This window comes from Anas acuta, chromosome 1 (genome assembly GCF_963932015.1).
Source record: "Anas acuta chromosome 1, bAnaAcu1.1, whole genome shotgun sequence".
NCBI classification, from domain to species: domain Eukaryota; kingdom Metazoa; phylum Chordata; class Aves; order Anseriformes; family Anatidae; genus Anas; species Anas acuta.
Genome location: NC_088979.1, coordinates 196,093,745 through 196,116,463, shown reverse-complemented (window position 1 = coordinate 196,116,463; position 22,719 = coordinate 196,093,745). Strand labels below are relative to the sequence as shown.

Genomic DNA, 22,719 nt, shown 5'->3' with positions numbered 1-22,719 from the left:
ACAGCTTCTAGATTCTTCTAAAAGAAGCTATCCCTGCAACCCCCAAAACCTTGCCACATAAACCCACTGCAACGTGGCACTGGGCCATCTGCTCTGGATGTCCCTGCAGGGCAGGGGGGTTAGACCAGATGACCTCCAGATGTCCCTTCCAACCTCAACCAGGTTATGATTCTGTGGTTTTTTGAAAAGGACAGTTTCTTCTCCAAAGATACAGAAATCTAAATAAAAAAATAACATAGAGATGGGAGGTTTCAAGGGAACAATTAAGAAATACTAATTAGCACTATGACCAGTAGTTCAGAAAATACTGTTTGCATACATAACAGCTTTTTTTTTTTTTTCTTTTTTTTTTATGAGTTTTGGGCTATGAAGTTACTTGGTGTCTGAAAACATCAGCAAATAATATTTATTGCCAGGAGACATGCCTGCTAATTACCACACTTTATCTTATCTGTGATATATCTGAGATAAATATATAGAGATATAATATTTAATCAATACATACCTCAGCAGAAATTTAGAGAAACTAATTTATCAATTTTTTATATTTTGTGTCTTCTATACCAGCTTTAGAAGCTAGCTTTAGTGTTCACTTAAAATAAAACTTCAAATACTGGCAAAGGTATTTTCAAGAGAGGGCAATGACATTTATAAATTTTGGAAAAACAAAAACAAACAAACAAACAAAAAACTTCAAAATCCTTGAAATAGATAGAGGGAGCACCTATAAGTTCAAAATAGATATATATATATTTAATCTGGGTGTCTATAAGAGTAAGATCATGCCATGAAAACAAATTAAATGGAACATGGAAAAATAGATATTGATTTAAATATTGATAAAAATACAGATAGGCATATATCGTTACAAAGTCTAGTCAGGGATAATTTCAAGAATGGCTTGACTTTTTAAAATTAATTTTGTTGTTTTTCCAAGATCAATAAGTCCTTGAGCATGTATGACTCTTATTTAATAAAGAAAAAATTAGCTACAGCATCTAACTTTTATAAGTACTTATAGTCCAACTTTGTGACCTTTCCTTCACTTCCAATGCATGTAACTTCTAAGGTGATTCTGGCTTTTGTCTCGTAACTCATTTTATACCGATTTTAATTTTTGTCATGCCTAAATGTACTGGTGCATAATAGATGGATTTCCTCTTGCATAACTCAGAAGTGATTCAGTTCTACAGGTTTGTCTTTGCATACTAGCTGTATAGCAGAGCAAGGAGATTGTCTAACTTTTCATGACATTCACTCCAGCTTTTATGTAGTGAACAGAGTTAGGAAATACAGGGGAAAACTGCAGACCAAAGCAATGGCCAAACACCTTACTTCCCTGTTACATACTACATCCAACGGGTTAAATTCATGAGAGATCACTGTGTGCAGAAAGGATGTTGCATCATTACCTGATTGAATTCCCACCAGAAATAACATTATTATGAAGAGGAATGTGGGGAAGAATAAGTTAGAAAAGCCAGAGATGAAGTCATCCCCTACTTCAGGCATTTCATGGAGACAGTGAAAAAAGAAGAGCAGTTGTTGCAGGAGCCTTCTGATAATAATAATAAGAGACAGTTACCTCTAGAAGGGGTTGAGGTGGCCTGAGTAATTGTCTCTGTCTGTTCACTGGATACAGAAATTTCTTTGGAAGACAAGGACATCTATATTAGGCTAAGTTGAAGGTTCAATGCTTTGTGACCTGCATCACAAAGCATGTTTCATATGGGTCTGTTGCACGAAGAATAGGAAATACTGGTCTGGCCTGGGAATAGAAGTAATTCTTTCATATAGTATCAGCACATTTTCAAGAAATAAAAAAAAAGTTGTTCATTACTGTATTGCAGGATACTTTTACAAATAAATTAAATTATTTTATATGACATGTTGCATTCTGCAAAATGTTCTTGCTTAGAACTGGTAGGATAGGGTCTCAGGGAAGATTTGTTTTAGTACATCAGAAAGTCTGAGGGCTCAAAGGCTTGAAGTGAAGATCTGTAATATTTTTGAAGGAACTTCTGTGTTGGACAGTGTGTTCCTCTCCATTAAGTGGTTACTACATATTCTGAGGGATCTGCAGCTGAGTGAAGGACATGTTCTCAGCTTGTGTAGCTGGCACAGCTATGCTGCAGTGAGACAGATCCAGGGTGACCTTGGAGAAACTGAACACAAACATAAATTTTAGGAGTGTCTGAGTGGGAGTAGGGTGTTTCACTGCACTCACCCTCTATATTTTAAGTCATGGAGCTGAAAACACTCAACAAAAACAAGAACGAACCACAATATTCAAATACTTCAGTAAAGATTTAGATTTCCTGGGGTTTATTTCCAGCTGTTAGACCAGCAAACTCCTGCTGGCCTGTGAGCTAAAGCAATAAAAACAGCACTTGCACAACAGGCAGAGTAAGATACCAATGCTTATTTCTTCCATTTTACTTAAAATTCAGTCATTCCAGGTGCAAACAAGCTACCTGAATTATAGTTGTCTGCATTTAGTAACAATAGTCCTATCTCAATATTTTATAGGTAGCTGTGCCCACATACAACTGCTGTTATGGCTCTTGACTGACAGCTTGCTTCAGAGTTTAATGTTCTTCTAAGGCCCCATGACTCAAAGGACCTCAAGTAAACTGAGATCTTTTTACGGGGCTCCTTGAAGTCTGAATATCTGACCTTAATTTCCAGGTTGTTGTTGAGGATTTCATCACCTCCGTGCATCCACTCTGTGACTATACTCACTTCCAGTCCACAGGTGGCTGTCAAGACTGAGCTGTGTATATTACAGGGTAAGGTGTATAGAGATTTTTTTATTATTTTTTTCCATGGGGGAGAGAAATAAATTACATAGGTGTGTAGTTCTCAGTCTGTGCAGAGACGGAAAGACAGCATGTAAGATTATCTAAAAACAGGGCTGCCATCAGATACGTGTCCATTGCCAGAGCATGTCAGTAAGGATTATTCAGTCTTAGTACAGCAGTTTGCACAGCTGCTTGGACAAACCATCTTCCTATCTATGGCTTTTGGGGAGTTGTGGAGAACTCCAGTAGGGAAAATAAACATCTGTGGCATTCAGTGAGGAAGTGTACCTCTTGGTTAAATTCTCCTGATCTGTGCTGAGCTTTGATTTCAGCCTTGATCAGTTGGCTCTGACAGTCTGTGTAGTAGACTGAGAAGCTGATTTTGTTAGGATTCTTCTTTTGGGCAACCTCAGCCCCAGCTGAGATGACATTAGCATCTGAAAGCTAATTTTAAAAATCCAAAGTAAAAGAGATTACTCAACACACTTGCAATAGGAAAGCTCACAATAAAAATGTTTCTTCATGCAGTGCTTGTATTGCCAGTGGCTTTTCAGCCCCAGAAGTCATTTATCCTTAAAAGTGTATTCATTGCATAAAAAAAGGTCAGAAAACAGTTATTTACTGTGTGTCAGCACACAGACCTACATTACACTCCATTTTAATATTCCATTTCTGGTGAATGAGGAAAGAAGTTTATTAAGCATGCCAGGAAGATGCAGTAGAAATACCGGTTCTTCTTGTATTTCAACCAATAACAGGTTTCAGTAGGGAAAGGTGAATTAAGTCAATCAGCTGTTTACTTTCTGATTCCTTCAGGAGATAGTAAAATGCTACTGTGTGTTAGTGGTTAAGAAGCCAGAGAGTTTGGTATTCAAACAATATCAGCATAAAGAACAAGTGGGCCAAGAACCAGACATTGTAGTTTGTTTCCTTATTTTTATATTATCTCTTCTTCTTTGACAACAGCATAGCTACACCCAGAAAAGCAGTAATTATATCCAGAACCCATAGAGGTCCCTCATAACATGAAAATGTTGTGACATCATAGTCCTTGGTTAAGGAAATTATAATGATGGCAAAGATTAAAGCCACAGTGTAAGACAGGTAAGGAAAGAGAAGAGCCTCAGAGGAGAGTTTCTTGCTCAAAAAAGCACGACGCCATTCTGTTTTGAGAGAAAAAAATTCTTGAAAGGTAAGTCACCTTGATTTTACAATGCTTCTTTGCATGGGGGTGTTGTTGCAAATATTTTTCTGTTGGTGTAGGTTTAAAACCACTCATGGGTAAGGTAGAAGAGAAGAAATAATGAGAAACAAATTCAGTGGAAAAACAAGTGTTGATGGTGTGACTAGGCAATGAAGTAAATTTATGAACTGATTTGATCATAGATATTAGCACCTCTTTTCCTTCAAGTGTGAGTCAGGGTGAACATAAACATCACAGCTATGTGGAAAAACATACTACTGTGAAAAAAAAAAAAAAATTTTTTTTTTTTTTTTTGCAAGAGCTTTTATTTCATTTTTTTTAATTGTTTTGATATTTTCTAAGCAAAAAAGTGTTTGAAATAGTTGGGCCTTTACTATTCAGAATAGGAGAAGAAATGTATGAGTGCTAAGAACACTCTGTGACACACAAATTTCTAACTGCAGTGCTGTTAAGGATATTAAAGGATCTTTATTATAAAGATCTATATAAAGGATCTTTATATTAAAGACATTATTTTTGTTAAGATACCAGTGAACCATGATCTACTGTTATGAACTCTATAGTGATAAGACAAAAGAAGTTTTTGACTCAAGTTTTACTATTTTTGTTAACATTCTTGGGTTGACCTTGGAAATACTGTTCTTTAGAAAACTTGAAGCAGTCTAATATTTTCACAGGCAAATACACATCTTTTTGGCCTTTCCAATCAAAAAGAAAGACAAATGAGAAAACACTAGATTGTCTAAGAGAAACATTTGTCAAACATTTCATATCTAGAAATGACATGATGTGACTGTTATTCTAATAGATTATACATAGATTATGTATTCACTTTGCCTTTCATTTTTAAATAAACTTAATTCAGTAAAATTCAAACAGTGGTGACCACTGATCATTATGTTATCAGTTCTTCTGTCAAATCTTAGCTTTTCTTTGTTGCAGCCGTGTGTTCACTCCTTTGTGCAATATAACAATCTCATTTTTGTAAGTTCATTGAAGCCAGCAGATAACTAAGAGAGCTTGAATTCCAAGGCAGAGTCAAAATTTACTTTATACCCATGACTAATGTCAAACCTGAACTCTATCTAGTAGAAATATTGAGTAACCTCATGTTAATCTTTCTGATGTCAGCTATGGCTAGCTATAACAGCTGAGGTCAGATCACTATCCCTGATGTATATATCCTCCTCCTACAGAGTTTTCTTTGGTAAAGATCTATAGTGAGGAAGAACCCTCAACTCTAGTTCAGGCTGGCCTGGTACAATGAAGTTAAAAAACATTATACACACCCTGTCATTTAAAAGTCCTTGACTCATGTCTGCAGGAATTCAACAGAGCTTAATTATTAAATTGGTGGATTTTTTTTTGTTTGTTTGTTTTTCAAGATGCTTTTAATTATTTATATATTCTAAAGTTTTCTTAATCAACCAATTTTTAAAACATAAAAAGTAGATAGGCATGTGGGTAGCAGAACATGCAACCGAAAATTTTTAGACATTATCTTAAACTGTATAAGGACTTCCCCCAAACTGTTTTCTTAGAAAGAGAACAAGCAGACACAGCTATGACTAGATTTTTCTTCATGAGAGCAGAAAATTGCATGATGTAAATATTGCTTTTATTGTACAGATCTGTTGTAACGAAGAAAAATGCATGCAATATTACATTTTCTCTACTATAAAATGAAAAAAAAAAAAAAAAGTTACTATAAAAAAGTCTAATCCCTAGCCTGTGTTGTATAAACCTAAAGCAATGGTAATCAACCTTGATGCGTGACTAAGGCACACATCTGTCTATATGATTTATGACAGAGCAGAATCAGAGAATAAACTGTTTTTTGTTTTTTTTTTTTTTGTTTGTTTGTTTTACAAAAAGAAATACAGTTCCCTGTAAGATGATATTTTGCTCTACAATGAAGCATAACACTTCTTGTTTTCATATTTTCTTTTCCACTAGGCTTTCTAAAAGCTGTACATCTACATGATTTGGTTTCTTAGCAGTCATTATAGAAATCCTTATCACCCTCTCCTGTGCAGAGGATCAGAGTTATTCACGATGTCAGAGAAATGGTTTAATCTGTTTTATTTCTTATGAAGGAACAAAAGCCTTCCTAATAATAATAATAATTTTAAATAAACATCATTTTAATAATTGTAAATAAACAATTGTCTTTTTTCCTTTTTTTTTTTTTTAATTTCTGTACAACAGATGAGTGTATATAAATAGAGCAAAATTTATTTTTTAAATGAACTTTAATTTTCAACAACACATTTCTAATGGATAATAAGAACTGCTACTTCATGTCTATTTCTGTAGTCAAGAGATATAGTGAAGATAGCATGAACAGTTTCGCTGCTGGAATTCAATGGGGACTCTCTAATTAACATGAGCTACTGAATAATCACCAGGAGATCACTTTTCCTTGATACAGGTTGTGTTCAAAGCTATAAGCTTTCAGGTGAGTCTTCATATTTCTTTCTCCAAAGGGTGTATTTATAAGCACAATATTACTTGAGTCAAAACAGAAGGTCTTGAAAGGTTTGCACTGAAGTCAGTGACAAGATTTCCACTGACTTCAAGTGTATATTGCTAAGTAGTTTAAGACTTGATGTTTTCAGATGGCCTGGAGTCTTTATTACTGCATTTCAATGAAGGTCAAGGTTATTGAATACCAATTAGGTGTTCTAATGTGCAGGGTAGGACAGAGCTCGGTAGCAGAATATTTTACTGAATTAAAAACAAACAAACAAACAAAAAAACCACTCATTGAAGACCTTAAAATAGGTCTCCACTGTTGGTCTTTATTTACACAGTTGTAATGAATCACTTTCAAAGGTATATCTCAGCAATTCAGTTTATGCTACTGGTGCTGGCTGGACCTGCCAAACTAGCTGGCAAGAAGTATTACATAAGAGACTTCTGTGTAAAATTTCTGGATCCCTGCCTCAGGGAGGAAGCAAACTGTGCTTATGTATTTCTCACATTTAATGACCTTTACAGAAGGAAATTGCATGTCCTGTGACATCTATCTGCAGGAAAGCTGACTTAATAAAGAAAAGGAAGGTCTTGCATCAGTGAGAACAGAGCAGTTAATTAGTAATTTTACAGTCATGCCAAAGTTATGTAGTGATGTTTATGCAACAGTCTATTTAGATGGGCCTAGAGGAAGTTCAACACAAGTAGGAGGCATGGGAGATGGATTCATTCACTGGTTTTGCTTTAAGTCAAATACCTTATAGCATTATGTTATGTTAATCTACAGTTATATCTGCTACTGCATCTCCATCACTCATCCTGGAACCTTAATCACACGGTGATCAGAACTGTCATAAACAATTTTGCATATGGAAGAAATGTAGCTACTCCATTTCATGGAATTTTGTTGGGAAGGCATAAACCAAAAGAGATCAAACAGAATATTTATTATGATGAATGATTTGTCTAATTACAGAATAAAACAAATGTTAAAAGACCTGATCAGAGCCAATAAAAGATACCAGTTGAGAAACTACTCTCTATTGTTAAAATCTGCAATATTCACTAGCAGAATGTTTTTACTATTTTTCTTCTTCCAAATTACAGTATTTGCCAGGGTATTCAAATAGAGTGAAATTCATACTAGGATGACAAAATAACTCTGTCATTCATGCCATTATTTCTCTCCCAAATAGCAGAAAATGTAATCTCTCCATCTTAAAAACATCTGAAATGCATATATATATATATATATATATATATATATACGTATGTATGTATTTATAGGAAAGATATAGAAAAAGACAGTAGTGCATAGATGAAAAAAGACAAAAGATAATAATTTAAAAATATGGATCAGACAAAGGATACCTGATAATGGAAAGTACTGAAATGATCAAGTGTAAGTCTGGGTTCCTGTTAATACCAGAATGATTTAATATCAAATATTTTAGAGATCTCTTCTCAAGGGTAAAAGCATGTTCCAAAACCTATTACATTTAATTTAGTATTTGCTGATACAAGAATCTTTCAATTGTTCCCCACTTTCTTGCTTCAGCCAGTACAGGGAACAAAACTTGTTATCATTATGTTTGCTTCAGAGCTGATTTCAGAAATTTACAGTATTTTCCCACATCAGCCTGGGGAGAACACAATATATGTCCCATTGGACTCAAACTCAGCATCTTACTCTCATGCCTTTGGACCTCTAAGGTAGCCGTCAGTTACTTTTTTTTTTTTTTTTTTTTTTTTTTTCCTAATGTCTCTAGCATGTAAAACTCTGATTTTGTTTTCTTAGAAGACCACCCATCAGGTTTTCCCCTTCACTTTTCCAAAGCTGTTTCTCATTGGGAATAATGTGTTTTCCCTTATATGTACCAGCCAGGAAAGGCTTTCATTAATATGTCTAGTACTGAAAATGTCTGTGTTCGTTTTCACAAATAATTTCAAATACAGTGAAATGTTTCTACATCTCTTTCCCTGTTGGTGGTATTCCAAAATGTTAAACACACAAAATAATATATGTAATATAGCTTCTGATAATGTTTATGACAACTGGAGACAATTAAACCCAACTGTCAAGAATTGGATGTACTTCATCCAAACACAAGCAGAAGCTTTGACTGTCTGTGAGTCTAATTTTGAAAAGTCACATTTGCACAAATGCACCTTTGGAGATGATTGGGAAGTAAAAATTATATATACAGTAACTTATACCATTTCTCCACTAAAAGAATGCCGTTCTCTCAAATGTTATCACTCATCATACAATTATTATGTCTGGGATAAAATTTATCTATGCAGAACACAAAAGTATGTTTTACATAGCATCTACATCCTGCTTCGGCTTTATCTCAAGAATTTGTGATGAACAGTCTTAACAATGTGGCAAAGAAAATCATCACCTTTTAGGACTACTAGCTTAGTATACTTGATGATATGTTGTGATAGGACTCTTAAGTCAGGCAAAGTTTTGTGATGAACCTAACTTTTTCTTAGAGTGAATTAAAATAAATAAATAAATAAATAAAATAAAACCTCCAAACCCAGACAAAGGTCAGAGATCTTAAGTGAATTAAATTAAAGTGAGATCATTTGAATTCTCCCCCCTTCCTACTGTATCTTTCAGATCAAGTTTCTGTTCCCAGTCAGCACACGTTAGCTGGAACAATCTCCTTTTCCATTGCTTTCTGGGTTTGCTGCCTGCTTTTCTCTGTCCGTTCATGCCTCCCTTTTTTTCACTTCCCTCAGCCACTCTCAGCTGGTGGCATGAATATAGACATCCTCATCTCAAGGAAATAAAAGCCTTCCTTCCAGAGGATCCTCTCTCATCTTCAGCTCAGTAGTTCACACAAAGTGAGCTCATGCGATCTTTTCTTACCTATATCACTAAGACTTTTTTTTTTTTTTATCATGTATTGTATATAAAATATAATGAGCATGCAGTCAAAACAAAAGCAACATCAACAACAAAAACCTAAACATGGGAGAGTTGCTTGATGTGAATTTATTTCAAATCTGTGTAGGTCCATTAAACAAAATAGCCTCTCAGACTAACACTTCGTATGTGGAGTTTTCCACAGACAAAATGTACATTAAAAAGTGTTCATAAAATATGTACTTCTTTTAAAATTGCTATATGTCTTCAAAAGCTTATGGCTCAAAGTTCTATTTCTAAATAGGACTTTCAAGTGAACAGAAGCTAATCATATCCACATAAGACACCTGCTCTCTTTCCTTTTGACCTGTAAGAAATAATAAAATGAGCAGATTTTCCTTTTTTTTTTTTTTTCTGTTTTAATAATAGGACACTTAACAGGGTGGTCTGTGCCTTTCAGTCCTATAGCAGTTGTTCAGAGAGCAAGAAGGTGGGGCTCAACTCCACTGCCCATATTCGATTATCAGAGCCAGCTGGAAAGGGGTCAAATGGTGCCTGTAAAAGATTGAGAAACGTCAGCTGTAAAAAATAGCAGGAGGTAGTTTGGCTCCTGTGATTGGTCTTGAATTAGTAGCAGAAGACTAAAAGAAAAAGCAGTAAAGATCCTACAAGTTGTTTAGTAAAGAAGATTAATTTTCTTTTCTGCATGTGTGTATATGTATGTACATGTGGGTGGGTTGGTCAATCAGTCTTTGAGACTCTGGGTTTCAGCCATAAAACATTTGCATAAGGAAAATGTCTGAAAGAGGTACAAGAATGCTGTCTGTCCCTTCTTGCCTAGAAAAGCAGACCAATTAAAATGCTTAAAATCTGTGGTGCTCATTCTACTTACAACCGCAAGGTTTGGAATGGACTTCACATGCATAAGGAAAAAAAAAAAAAAAAAAAGCATGCACCTGCAGTAGGAATTTCAGAAGGGATTAATAACTTTGGGTGCTGAAACTTTTGATGCCCCTCCTGAAAATCTTAAAACCTGATTTCTTTCCCCTCCCTCCCCCCCCCCTTCTGGTGTATGTTCTACAATGCGAGAAAGTAAGCTTAAAAAAGCAAAAACTTTGACATTAAATCATTTAATTCATACTTTTGTAGCTTGGAGAAAAGCTCTGTATCTTTTCTACATATGTTGCTAAACAGCTTAGTCTTTTTAACAGAATTTTAATTAGGAACTTCTATGCAGAATGCTGTTCTGTGCAGATGATAAAACTACAAAAATACAGTTGTTTCTGTATCTCTGGAAAGTGTTGATAGACGTTCAACAGAAGTGTTTTGAGAACAATATGTTAATATCACTCTAATTCTCCCATAACTAAGAGTATTTTCTTCAGCTGTTGTACATTAAAGGCAATAGTTTATTGGTGTGCATATGCTTCACATGAAATAGAGAAAATATCAGATTTAAATAAATCTGATTTTTAGAACATTTTCATTTATAGCCCAGAGATGACTGGATTAGTAGGATGTTCACAGGGCTAGTGTAATGATTACTAAGGCTTTAGGGGAACTGGAATGCTAATTTGTTTTGTACTCTTAGGACACTGTTATTTTCCCAAGTAATCAATTAGGATCAGATTAAGAAAAGATAGAATCCATAGAAGTACCTTTTCTGAATTCTTCCTCTGTTCACTTTTATTATAGTTTATGTTGGTGTCATTCAACCTAGCTCTGAGTGTACATCAAGTTTAGTTCTTGCTTTCATAGCTCCTTGAAGTAATACACGTGTCTTCTAATTACTTCTCTGGGCTTTGTTCAGATTTTAACACAAGAGAGATAAGGTCTGAATTTTTCCTTTAGCCTGACAAGAACAGTAGCAGGGTTGGGGAAGAATCATAGAATGGTTTGGGTTGGAAGGAACCTTAAAGATCATCTAGTTCCAACCCCCGAAGTGTATCCCTAGATGGCAAATCAGACAACAGCTATTGTATCATTTAGGGGCGGGGAAGTTAAGGGAAAACCTTACAAACATTGTTCTCTTTAGCTGATAATGTATTTAATCTTAAGTCATTGACAGTTTAGGTTACAGAAGATCAACACTTGTATTTCTGAGATATTAAAACTTTTTTTATTTTTCTTATTACTTTAATCACAGAATCGTCTGGGTTGGAAGAGACCTCCAAGATCACCTAGTCCAACCTCTGTGTTAGTGACCTAACACTAACCAGTCCTCCATTAAAAGATATCACAAAGCTCTACACCTAAAAGTCTTTTAAAGACCTCCAGGGATGGTGACTCCACCACTTGCCTGGGCAGCCCATTCCAATGCCTAACAACCCTCTTGGTAAAGAAGTTCTTCCTAATATCCAACCTAAACCTCCCCTGGTGCAACTTCAGCTCATTCCCCCTCATCCTGTTGCCAGGCACATGGGAGAATAGACCAATCCCCACCTCGCTACAACCTCCTTTAAGGTACCTATAGCGAACAATAAGGTTGACCCTGAGCCTCCTTTTCTCCAGGCTGAACAAACCCAGCTCCCTCAGCAGCTCCTCGTAAGACTCATTCTCCAGACCCCTCACCAGCTTTGGTGCCCTTCTCTGGACTTGCTTGAGCACCTCAATGTCCTTCTTGTAGTGAGGGGCCTAAAACTGAACACAGTTCTCGAGGTGTGGCCTCACCAGAGCCGAATACAGGGGGACAATCACTTCCCTAGCCCTGCTAGCCACACTGCTTCTTATACAAGCCAGGATGCTGTTGGCCTTCTTGGCCACCTGAGCACACTGCTGGCTCATATTCAGCCGACTATCAACCATCACTCCCAGGTCCTTCTCTGCCTGGCAGCTCTCCAACCACTCATCTTGCAGCCTGTAGCTCTGCTTGGGGTTGTTGTGCCCCAGGTGCAGGACCCAGCACTTGGCCTTGTTGAACTTCATACAGTTGACCTCAGCCCATCGGTGTAGCCTATCCAGATCCTCCTGCAGAGCCTTTCTACCCTCGAGCAGATCGACACACGCACCTAACTTGGTGTCATCTGCGATCTTACTGAGGGTGCACTCGATCCCCTCATCCAGATCATCGATAAAGATATTAAAGAGGACTGGCCCCAGTACTGAGCCCTGGGGGATGCCACTAGTGACTGGCCTCCAGCTGGATTTGACTCCATTCACAATTCTTTGGGCCCGGCTATCCAGCCAGTTTTTAACCCAACAAAGTGTATGCCAGTCTAAGCCGTGAACAGCCAGTTTCTTGAGGAGAATGTTGTAGGGAATGGTGTCAAAGGCCTTACTGAAGTCAAGGTAGACCACATCTTCTGTGCGTGTTGTCTTAAGTTTGACAGGTGACGTGGGAAAGTTCACAATACTGGTTTCTTCCACTGAATGGGGTTATGTTTGCATCTTTTTAAATCTGGAGGGTAAACTGTCTTTCAACAAACTTTTTTGTAATACATTTCTATAAGGAAAGAAGCCTGTAATCTCATTTACCATTGTCTTATTTGAAAAAAAAAAAAAAAGCACTGTTCATCCTGTGTCAATCACTTTTACAAGGTCTGAGCACCTCAAGAGAGCTGTAAGTCATGATCCAAATACAGAAACTGTTTTTTTTTTTTTTTTTTTTCTTTTCTATAGTTATACTTACATGTAACAAGCAAGACATAGCATAATTTTACGTGAGAATGTTACTAACTGATTTGCCAAGGAATGTTAGGTATTGTGAAAGCACATGTAAAACACAAGATGTATTCTCCAAATTCGTAGGATCCCAGAGTATCTGCCATAAGGAATTTAACAGTGTTAACCATCACAATACATGTGTTCCAAAGAGAAATCTTAAATTTGAGATGTTCAGTAAAATGGACCGACTGCAGATAAAGCTGGTTTTAGTTCCATTTGGACTTTATCTTTCATGGATGAATTCCACGCAGAGAGCTTTGAAAAGTCTGTACGTAGCTTTTTCCCTTTCCTTCCCCAACACCTTCTCTCTTTAGCACCTCTTGGTGCAAGAGTATATTCAATGTCTCGGAGGAGGAAAGTGAAGCCCAGGGTGTTTGTACTCATGTGATACACATCAGGCAGTGGTAAATTTGTCAAATTGCCAGTGGAATTTATGCACCAGTGCCTGGAAGGTCCATTTACATGAGCAGTGCTCTCAATAGTGAGTTGTGGAAAGTCTTAAATATTTTTCATTTAGCTTGTTTTCTTGCAGCTTTTCAGGAAAGAAGGAGGGGGAGGGGGTTGAATAGATGGAGAGGAGGAAATTCATACAGTCTGAAGTTAGTGTAGGAAGGTGAAATGTTTTTTCCAATGAAGGGAGCAAGGCTCTATTAGAGTTTGAAGTTAGGTGATCTCAGCTATTTCATTATGAGCCTGACATTCTGATCAATTTTCCTTGGCTGCAGTTAGCCTTTGTGAATACCCACATATGTGTCTGAGTAGACCTGTGAGGCCAAAAAGTGCATAGTTCTTATGTCTAGCTTCTAGGCATGGCCAACGTGACATCTGTGTTACAGCACTCTGGCTAATGTCAGATCAGGTTCCCTGGCATGTGCTCTTACTTGCTGTTTTTTTGCCATAGGGTTGTACACTCAATGCTCCACACCTGTGCTATATGATATTCCTATAGCACTGCAACACTGAATGTCCTCTCTCTGAATAATTATTATCCCCCTCCCCTTTTCCTATTGAAGATTAACTGAGTGGACTAAAGCATGCTACAATGTTTCAAAAATTAAAAACAATGCACTTTCCTAAATCATACTTTCCTAAATCATACTGAATTTAGAATGTTCTTGTTATATAAACAAGGCTTTGAATACTTTAAAGCAATGTTCTGGTATTTTTCCTATTTATTTTTCAAAACATATAGGTAAACCTTTATGTTTTATCTGTCAATTAGTTGTTAAAATATAAAATTGTTTTCCTTTAGGAGTATCAAAGAAAACATCAATCAAACCAGATCATTCTGCTTTGACCATTAAGCACTTATTGTTGTGTGAGGTAAGTTCTTTTTTTTTTTTTTTTAGTTGTTTAACATAGTTTTAATTGTTATAGCCATATAGCCATTCTGTGTGAAATTACTATGTTGCTTAAAGATCCTAACACTTTGAAATTTATGCACAGGATTTGAATGTTACGTTTGATTATTTTGCTGTTAAAACCTCAGCTATACGTTCATGTAGACACAGCTGATTTGATGGACACAGATAGACACCATGGCTATATTAAGGCATAGGTGCAGTCCATGATGTGCCCTACATTTCTGGCCTTGTATGTGACCTGACAATATCATACCTGCTTATTGAGGCGAGACCTGTCTGATCAGGGTTGCTTCTGAATACTTTGCTTTTCTTTGGGGAATTTCAGTTGGTAGGCATACCAGTGTCCCTCCCTCATGCAAACTGGGTGTAAAGGCTATGATACTCCTGTTTCAGGGTTCTGGACATGGCCAGAGAATGCCATGTAGCATTTGTTGAGATGTGCAGACAGTAGGTACGTTTCAGCTTTGGTCTATAACTGCAGTTGCAGTGAAAATGCTATTGTCATACCCAATAGAACTTTTGTGCAAGGGGAAGCAACATTTTCAAGAGTTTGCTCTTTCAGGTTAAGCTCTTGGATGTCTGAAATAATTTCAGGTGTAAGAACTCAGATACCACAGCTATGATTCATTTGAGAAGCAAAAACTTTGAAGGTGGAAACTTCAAATAGGAAGGGAAAACCATAAGCCTTTTAATACCCTCATAAAACCTGTATTTACCTGGAGATTCATTACTGAGTACTATTGGAATTTTTAATATTCCCATTGTTATAGGAATTGTGGCCAATTATGTGGTAATTTTTACTTGTATAGACCCTAAAGTACTTTTGATCACTAATCATTTAGGCTCTTCTCAAAAAGGTAGGCTTTCAGTACTAGTTTAATTTAGATACTCTGAGATATTTTCTCAGTCACTATGCAAATGAAACCTAAAGCTAGATGATATGAATATTTGTTTGGAGTCATGTCTTTGCAATACATGCTTTGACAGAAGGCCTAAAGCACTTCCTTTCTTGAAGAATTTTGTTTGTCACTCTATGTATCAGCTGCTGCACATGGAGCAAAGTGCACAAAGGTTTTCTCATAGTCCTGTCCTTTTCGCCTGGAGTTACAGTCACAGAGGGAGAAAAAGGAGGGGAGATTTCTCACTCCCTTGCACAGCCAAGAAATAACTATGATAATTTAGCCTTTAGTGTTTAAGTCATGGTCTAATGCTGCTGAATCTAACTGAGCTTGGCATCATTTGAAGGAGCTTGCTGAAGTGTAAAAGACACTGAAGTGGCTATGATTAAAAAGTACTGAAAAATTATAGACCACACTGCAAGAGGCCCTTATTCAGGTGGATGAGGTCAAGGCAGGTTAACACACAAGGAGCACTGTTGCAGTTGATGCTTGTGTACCTTAGGCAAAGATATATTAAGAATTGTTTCATTGAGTGTATCTTGTTTTTCACCTTACTGACAAGACTACAATTGGCAAAACAAATTTTAGAATCATAAAATTTGATCTTGCTGTTCATGTTTTGAGAAGGCGTTATGCATTGGCAGGAGTCCCTCCCTCTGTACTCTCTCCCTTTGATGTCCGATTTTTATTCCTTGCTGAGAACCTGGGCAATAAGAGAAGTAAAATAGAGTATGGGGTACCTGATGTGACCCAACAGAAAACTCAGGTGACCAAAGTTCTAAAGATATGATAAAACTTAGGGAGGCTCCTGCTTTCTTGAGAACCTGTTCCCATATCTTAATATATAAATATCTTTTTGTACCTATAAGAAATACAAAATAAGGGTTTTACTTAGGGTTCATTTAAAAGTAAAACCGGCAAGTGGTGAACTTCCAAGTTAACTGCATGCTTCAGGATGGGATGAATGTTATTTTCAACACTGGAACTATGACTGACCCCAATGTATAAAGATAAATACTTTTTGATACTCAGTAATATTTTAGTCCCATTGTCATGGCTGTATCCCAGACTATACATGAAAGTTAAGTATCTGTTTTCTTTTTTTGGCATACAATGATCTCCCAATTTTTCCAATCTAAATTGCCCTCCAGGGCACTGATAAAACAAGTCATGGCTCGTAAAGTAAATTTCCTGTGTACTAATTGAAAATGGTTTCAAATTTATTAGGGCTTCAATCATCTTCCCAATATCTGATGCTTGTGTTCCCAGTAGCCAACATGACTATTAATATATTTACCTGAAAGATATTAAAAATAGTCCTCAGGTATTTTTAAAGGGAATGGAGGGGGAAAAAAATAACAACACCAAGAAAAAATATCTCATATAGTTGAATGTGGTTTAAAACAACATCTGCAACTGAGTGTTCATGAAATAACTGTCCTATATATGTTCCCAAACACTGTCTTTAATGTATGATCTATGAGAATTTGCTGGTAGCACCAGTTCAAAATGGTAGAAAAGTCATAGAAGCAAGGACATTGGTTTCTCCTGCCTTGATAAGTTTGTCTTTGTCCTTTATAAGCTACAGGAGACAAAGGGAAAGGGCTGTTGAAATATTCTGGCTTTCTCTGCTTCCCAACTACACCACAAAGTACAAGTGCTATGTAAACCATCCCCCAAAACCCACAGAGAGTCTGCCTTCTGCTCAGTGCTTCCTCTCTCCAAAATACTGTACTGGGAGGGAGGGCACTTGTCAGATTTCCTGGCACTGCAATTCATAGCATTTCATAGTTCCTTTAGTAAGAGAACCACAACCTCTTGTACAGACTGAATTAATAATATGACAAAAGCATTTGGCATCCACGTGGATGAGGACTGGCTGAAAAATTAAAACTGGTTTCTGAAAGATTTTAGGGTTGAGGAATTTGTTTTATATTCTTCATTGTGTTGATAAATTGTATATTAAAAAAAAAAAGTAGGAAAAAAATCTCATTTTTCTAATCATGCTGATATGTTGTGAATGCTCAAAGATAGGTCAATAGTTATGACTCTCACCTGTAATTAAAAAGCAAAAACAAACCAAAACCCTTTTATTCTTGAGTCTCAGGCAAATCCTAGGATAAAAGCAGTCTCTTTTCATTGTTTTTGTTGCAACTGTTTAGTTTTGTGAAAATACTTAAACATTGGGCCAGAGTCTGGCTGGCTTGGATGGGATAAAGGAAAGAAGTTTCTATAGAGAATGATTCAATATCTCAAAAGATGTAGAAGACTGACTGCAGTTTTATTTTATTTTTCCTTCTTTGGTTCAAGGTAATCGCTAAAAAAGGGAATGGTGGAAAGTTCTGTCTGTGAAACATCTTCAAGGATGATGCTCTTTGTGCATGGAGACATATTCTTGGAGAGACACAGTCTTTATTATTGTTGTTCCATGCATACAAATTATTTTCACTGGACCGTACATAACATTCATGCATAAATTCCATGCTCTCATGTTTTGTCTAAGTAAAAGTAGAGTCAAGACAGTTGGGATATTCCATGAAGGATCTATCTGCAAAATATTTCAAATAAAAATGTTATTGAAAATTATTAGTTTTCACTAGAGAGAAAATAAAATAATCTGACAATTATAATTTTTGGACAGAAAAAGACCATTTTGGAGAACTCCCAACCAGCTATAATGTAGATGGCCTTTGTTTGTATGTGCCCCGAAAATCATGGTGCAAAACAACAATCCTAGGTTGATGACTTCTAGTGCTGACAATTGTTTGTACGTGCTGCTGTACCTACCATATCTTTCGCACCACTACTTTTCTAATCTCAACACAAGAAACTGTACTCAAAGTCTCCAATTTCTGTTTTATTTAGCTCCAAACCTAAATGCCATGGTTTGAGCTTCTTTCCGTTTACAGAGATATATTCTCAACTAGTATATCTAGGGGGACTACAATAATATTTGCTAGCTATTCTGTCCAGCCACAGTTTCTCTGTCAAGACTCAAGTTCATGGCAAAGACAACAGAAGACCAGAGGAGCAACAGTTGCAATGCTATAAACTAATTCCCAGATGCAGAAAAGACTTGTAATGGCTGTATTGTACATATGGAAATTAAGTCTAAACATACTGCAGTCCCCATACACTCGTGAGCCAATTATAATGTCAATCATGGCAGCAACATATTAGATACTGTGTTTCTCCTTCTGTTTTCTGTATTCATATTTTTTTGATATATTCATGATTTATTGAAAGAACAAAAATATAACATAGATATTTCTCCATCATTTGCTTCCTGTTATGCTTAAGGCTATTCTAAACATAATCTCAATCACTGAGATATAAAATGAACTTCAGTAATTCTTTCAAATTATTCTAAGCAGTAGTTACACTTTTTCAGTCTTTCAGACTAATATTGTCCTATAAATCTGTAATGGATAATTTGTCATTTTACAAATGTTAGAATATAAAGTCTGTGTTTTATGCAGATATATATTTTTTTTCTTGTCAGGATTGTACTCCAGAAAGATGGAGTACAGCATAATGATGTGATTATAAAATCTGTCAATAGTCTGATATCTCTAATGGAAAAAGTCTTGCTACCCATTCTGTACTTTCTGCTAGATATGAGCCTAGCTTTGATGTTCAAGTAAAAATCATTTCATCACAGCTTATACAGAAACAAGAACAGGTCTGATTTTCAGGTTTCTTTCACATTTTCACATTACTATGAGAGAATAAAAGCTTCAAAGTAAATAAATTACATTTTTTGACCATTTACAGTGTTTGAAGAGTATAAAGCATTTTTTTGTTATTTTTGTTTGTTTCTTTAATTCTACTTTGAAAATCTAGATCATAAAAATTGAGTCTTCTAATAGAGGTTATTATATACTCATTAAGGAAAGTAGAAGTTTCACTTCTGTTTAAATGTTCCATTTCTTCATTATCTTTCCCCCTACAAAGGAGGTAAAACATTATTTTGGAGAGCAATGAAGTTGTAAGAAGAAAGTGTCAGAATTACTTACCTACATAGTAACATTCCTTGATGAGCAGGGCTGTTGTACTCAGACTGCTATCTTACAGTGAAATTTACCTTTATCAATGAAAGGTGGGGTTTTTTGTTTGTTTGTTGTTATTGTTGTTTTGTTTCATTTTGGTTTGTTTTCAGTTGTTTGTTTGTTTGTTTTTGTCTGGAAGAGAGAAATATTCTTGCACCAAACCCATCGTGTTATTTACCCAACATGTAAGTTATAGAAAATGCTGGAACTGAATGGTTTTCTTACGCTCAGTGACTTCTGTTTCTGAGGTTTCCACCAGTTCCATTTCAAATTTTGATGCTTTGTATTTGGGTTACAAAATGCTGTCAAATATCTGCCAGTCCTTACACATTGTGCATCTAAAGTACTGTCTTCTCCATGCAAGTCTTTGATAAGCCAATACAAATAGGAAAAATAATAAATGGTAAGAAAAATACTGTATTTGTGCATAGGATTATTTATTTTGGCTAGTGATCAGAAAAATGAAAAGAAAAAAAAAAAAAGTAGTATGTACAGGGAAAGTGAGGTCATTGATTTCCCTCTCCCCTTCAATATCTTATCTTTGAATTAGTTCACTGGTTCTTATGAAGTATGCCATTGTGCAACCCCTTTTGAGCTAAGGTGATCCTGGGGGTTTTGGCCAGGGGTCCCTTATTTATTTTGTCTTTCCTTACTTTGTTGCTTTTCTCCTTGTTCCAGCTGAGTGCCGCTGTTTGTTTAGGTCACATGATTGGGCTACAATTTTAGGCCTAATTATGATATTTTTATCTTTGGCCAAGACTTGAGAAATAGTAATAAGAGATGATTTTAAAGCTCCAGATCAATATCTTTTGTACCACCAGAGCCCTTTGTACTTGTTGGAAAACAATTACAAGTCGTTAGTGTACCTGAGGTACACTCTTCCTACTTCTGATTATTCGTTTACGACATTTGGTTACTTTGTTGATGGTCCTATCTGAAGCATTTACAATAGACTAAATCTCATTTCTGAAGACTCCTTGAAATGGGATGGGAAAATTACAATGACACTGAGCATTCTCAGTAGCAGATGAGCTTGGTTTCATGGATTTGTTCTCTAGTAGTGTTTATAATTCAATTACCCTTAATATTATGAGATTCATTGAAAGAAAACTCCTGTTAAGATAAATAAAGAATAGAGTTTATCCCCATATATCATAGGAAAATAGGTAGACACCACTTCAAAATATTTTAGTATTTGGAAGCAACATTTAAGAATATTAAAAATTGCTCTGAGTTCAGTTCCTTAAGCACTTCTATTTGTTTCAGCAGGGGGCCAAATATTTTGGAATTTGAGTTGCATACTAATACTGAGTAGAGAACTCCTAAGAAAATAAGCTATACCTTACCCTATTACTTTAGAGCTCTCCCAGAACGTTTTCCCCAATGGTGAGAAAAACAAACAAACGAGAAAAAAAAAATAATCCATATAACTTTCAAAATAGCATAGCATATTTTAAAGATAAATTAGGCACAAATGAAAATGGATAAAATAACTAAAGAAAAAACTATATATTCCAATTTATAACTTAAATGTCTAAAAAGTTGCTCAGATTAACTTCTAGATTTATCGCTGTATTGTGTTTCCTTTTGTTTCTGCATTCCTATGCTAGGAGTTAGGCCTGAGAGAGGGGAAAGCTATACTTTTAGCCTAGCCAGGAGCTAAATAGCTATCAGTCTATCTGAACATTCCTCCTTTGTTGAAGGCAAACCTCACTCTAATAGAAAATCTCAGCTATGTCCCAGGACAATGCTACTTCAAAGGTTAATACATCATTCATGTGTAAACTTCAGGGACATAGTAAAAATGACATTTGAAACCATAAGCCACAATGTTGCCTTGGGATTTTTATTTTGTTTATTTATTTAGCATGTAACCAAGATGGAATGGAAAGAGTCATAAAATCAGAAATGAAATAGGGACTCAACGAAGAAATGAAGAGAGAAACTTACAAAGGGGAGAAAAAGTAAAGCAGTTAATGCAAAGAAAAAATGTTTCTAAAAAGCCAAAAGAACATTAGTTGCTATCCTGTTCTCAATATATGGTAGCTTAATTCAAGGGGGAAATATAGGTTTTTAGGAATGTCAGCATGAAGATAAACATCACACTAGTAGGTCAAAGGGTTGGAGAAGAGGATATGTTCACCACATTTTCTGGCTTTCTGCCCTACCTATGAAGCTGAGCATAGTTGTACAACAAGTTATATGTGGTTATGATAATCATATTTAGAGACATATTGACTATTTTGTTATTAAAAACAGTACATGTGTATCTCTCCAGGAGCAAATGCAGATTTGCCTCTAAGCCAGCTGACACACCAGAATGGAAACCTGGACTGTCCCTTACTCAGCTGCACAGAGATTCTTTTTTCACTACCTTCTATTTTGAGTCAGCGTAGGATGAACTTAACAGTTACTTAATTTGTGCTGACTGCTTTGAAGAACAACCTGGATAAACTGTATGATTTTTGGACAGGTCTTCATCATTCTTTAACCAATACAGTGTTAAGTTACTTTTTTCTGCACTTGTTTTTTTTTTTTTTTTTTTTTTTGGTTGTTGTTCTTTTAGTATTATTTCTTAGATTTACCTAATTTTATCTACTTCATAAGGTAATGAAAAATAGAGATATGTTTTTTTGGTACTGAGATAGAAGTTAAATATTTCTGTACATTTCTATATACTCTGTCCTACCATATACAATATATGTTGCATATAAATGTGTCAGTTATCTCAAAAAAAAAAAAAAAAAAAGGCATCTGTGCCTTTTGGAATTCAATAGGGAAGATTCAAACTGAGATACTAACCTGTCCCAGAAGATGTCCCTGTAATTTGACATAGGTCTGTTGTTGTTCTAAAACTGGATTTACCTTTATCTGTTGATTTGAATCTATCTTCTCTGTTCTTCAGTCTGAAACATGCTTGTATAATCACAGAATCACAGAACTGTAGGGGTTGGAAGGGACCTCAAAAGATCATCGGGTCCAAACCCCCTGCCAAAACAGGTTCCTCAGAGCAGGCTGACCAGGTAGGCGTCCAGACAGGCCTTGAATATCTCCAGAGAAGGAGACTCTACAACCTCCCTGGACAGCCTGTTCCAATGCTCCGTCACCCTCACTGTGAAGAAGTTCTTTCGCATGTCTGTGCGGAACTTCCTGTGCTCTAGCTTGTAGCCATTGCCCATTGTCCTATCCCCACAAACCACGGAGAAGAGGTTGGCTACATCCTTCTGTCCCCCACCCCTCAGATATTTATATACATTGAGGAGATCCCCTCTCAGTCTTCTCCAGGCTGAACGGACCCAGGTCTCTCAGCCTTTCTTCATAGGGAAGATGCTCCAGGCCCCGTTTCATCTTTGTGGCCCACTGCTGGACTCTTTCCAGGAGAGCCC

At 36.2% G+C, this 22,719-nt stretch overlaps 1 protein-coding gene across 1 annotated transcript in view; it reads left to right on the top strand.

Moving 5' to 3' along the window:
- SEMA3A (semaphorin 3A) overlaps positions 1-22,719 on the top strand; it is a 339,984-nt gene that overhangs the window by 79,321 nt on the left and 237,944 nt on the right. The window contains exon 2 of the mRNA XM_068669962.1: positions 14,274-14,344. The gene's annotated coding sequence lies outside the window, so the exon portion shown is untranslated. The remainder of the gene's footprint in view (positions 1-14,273; positions 14,345-22,719) is intronic.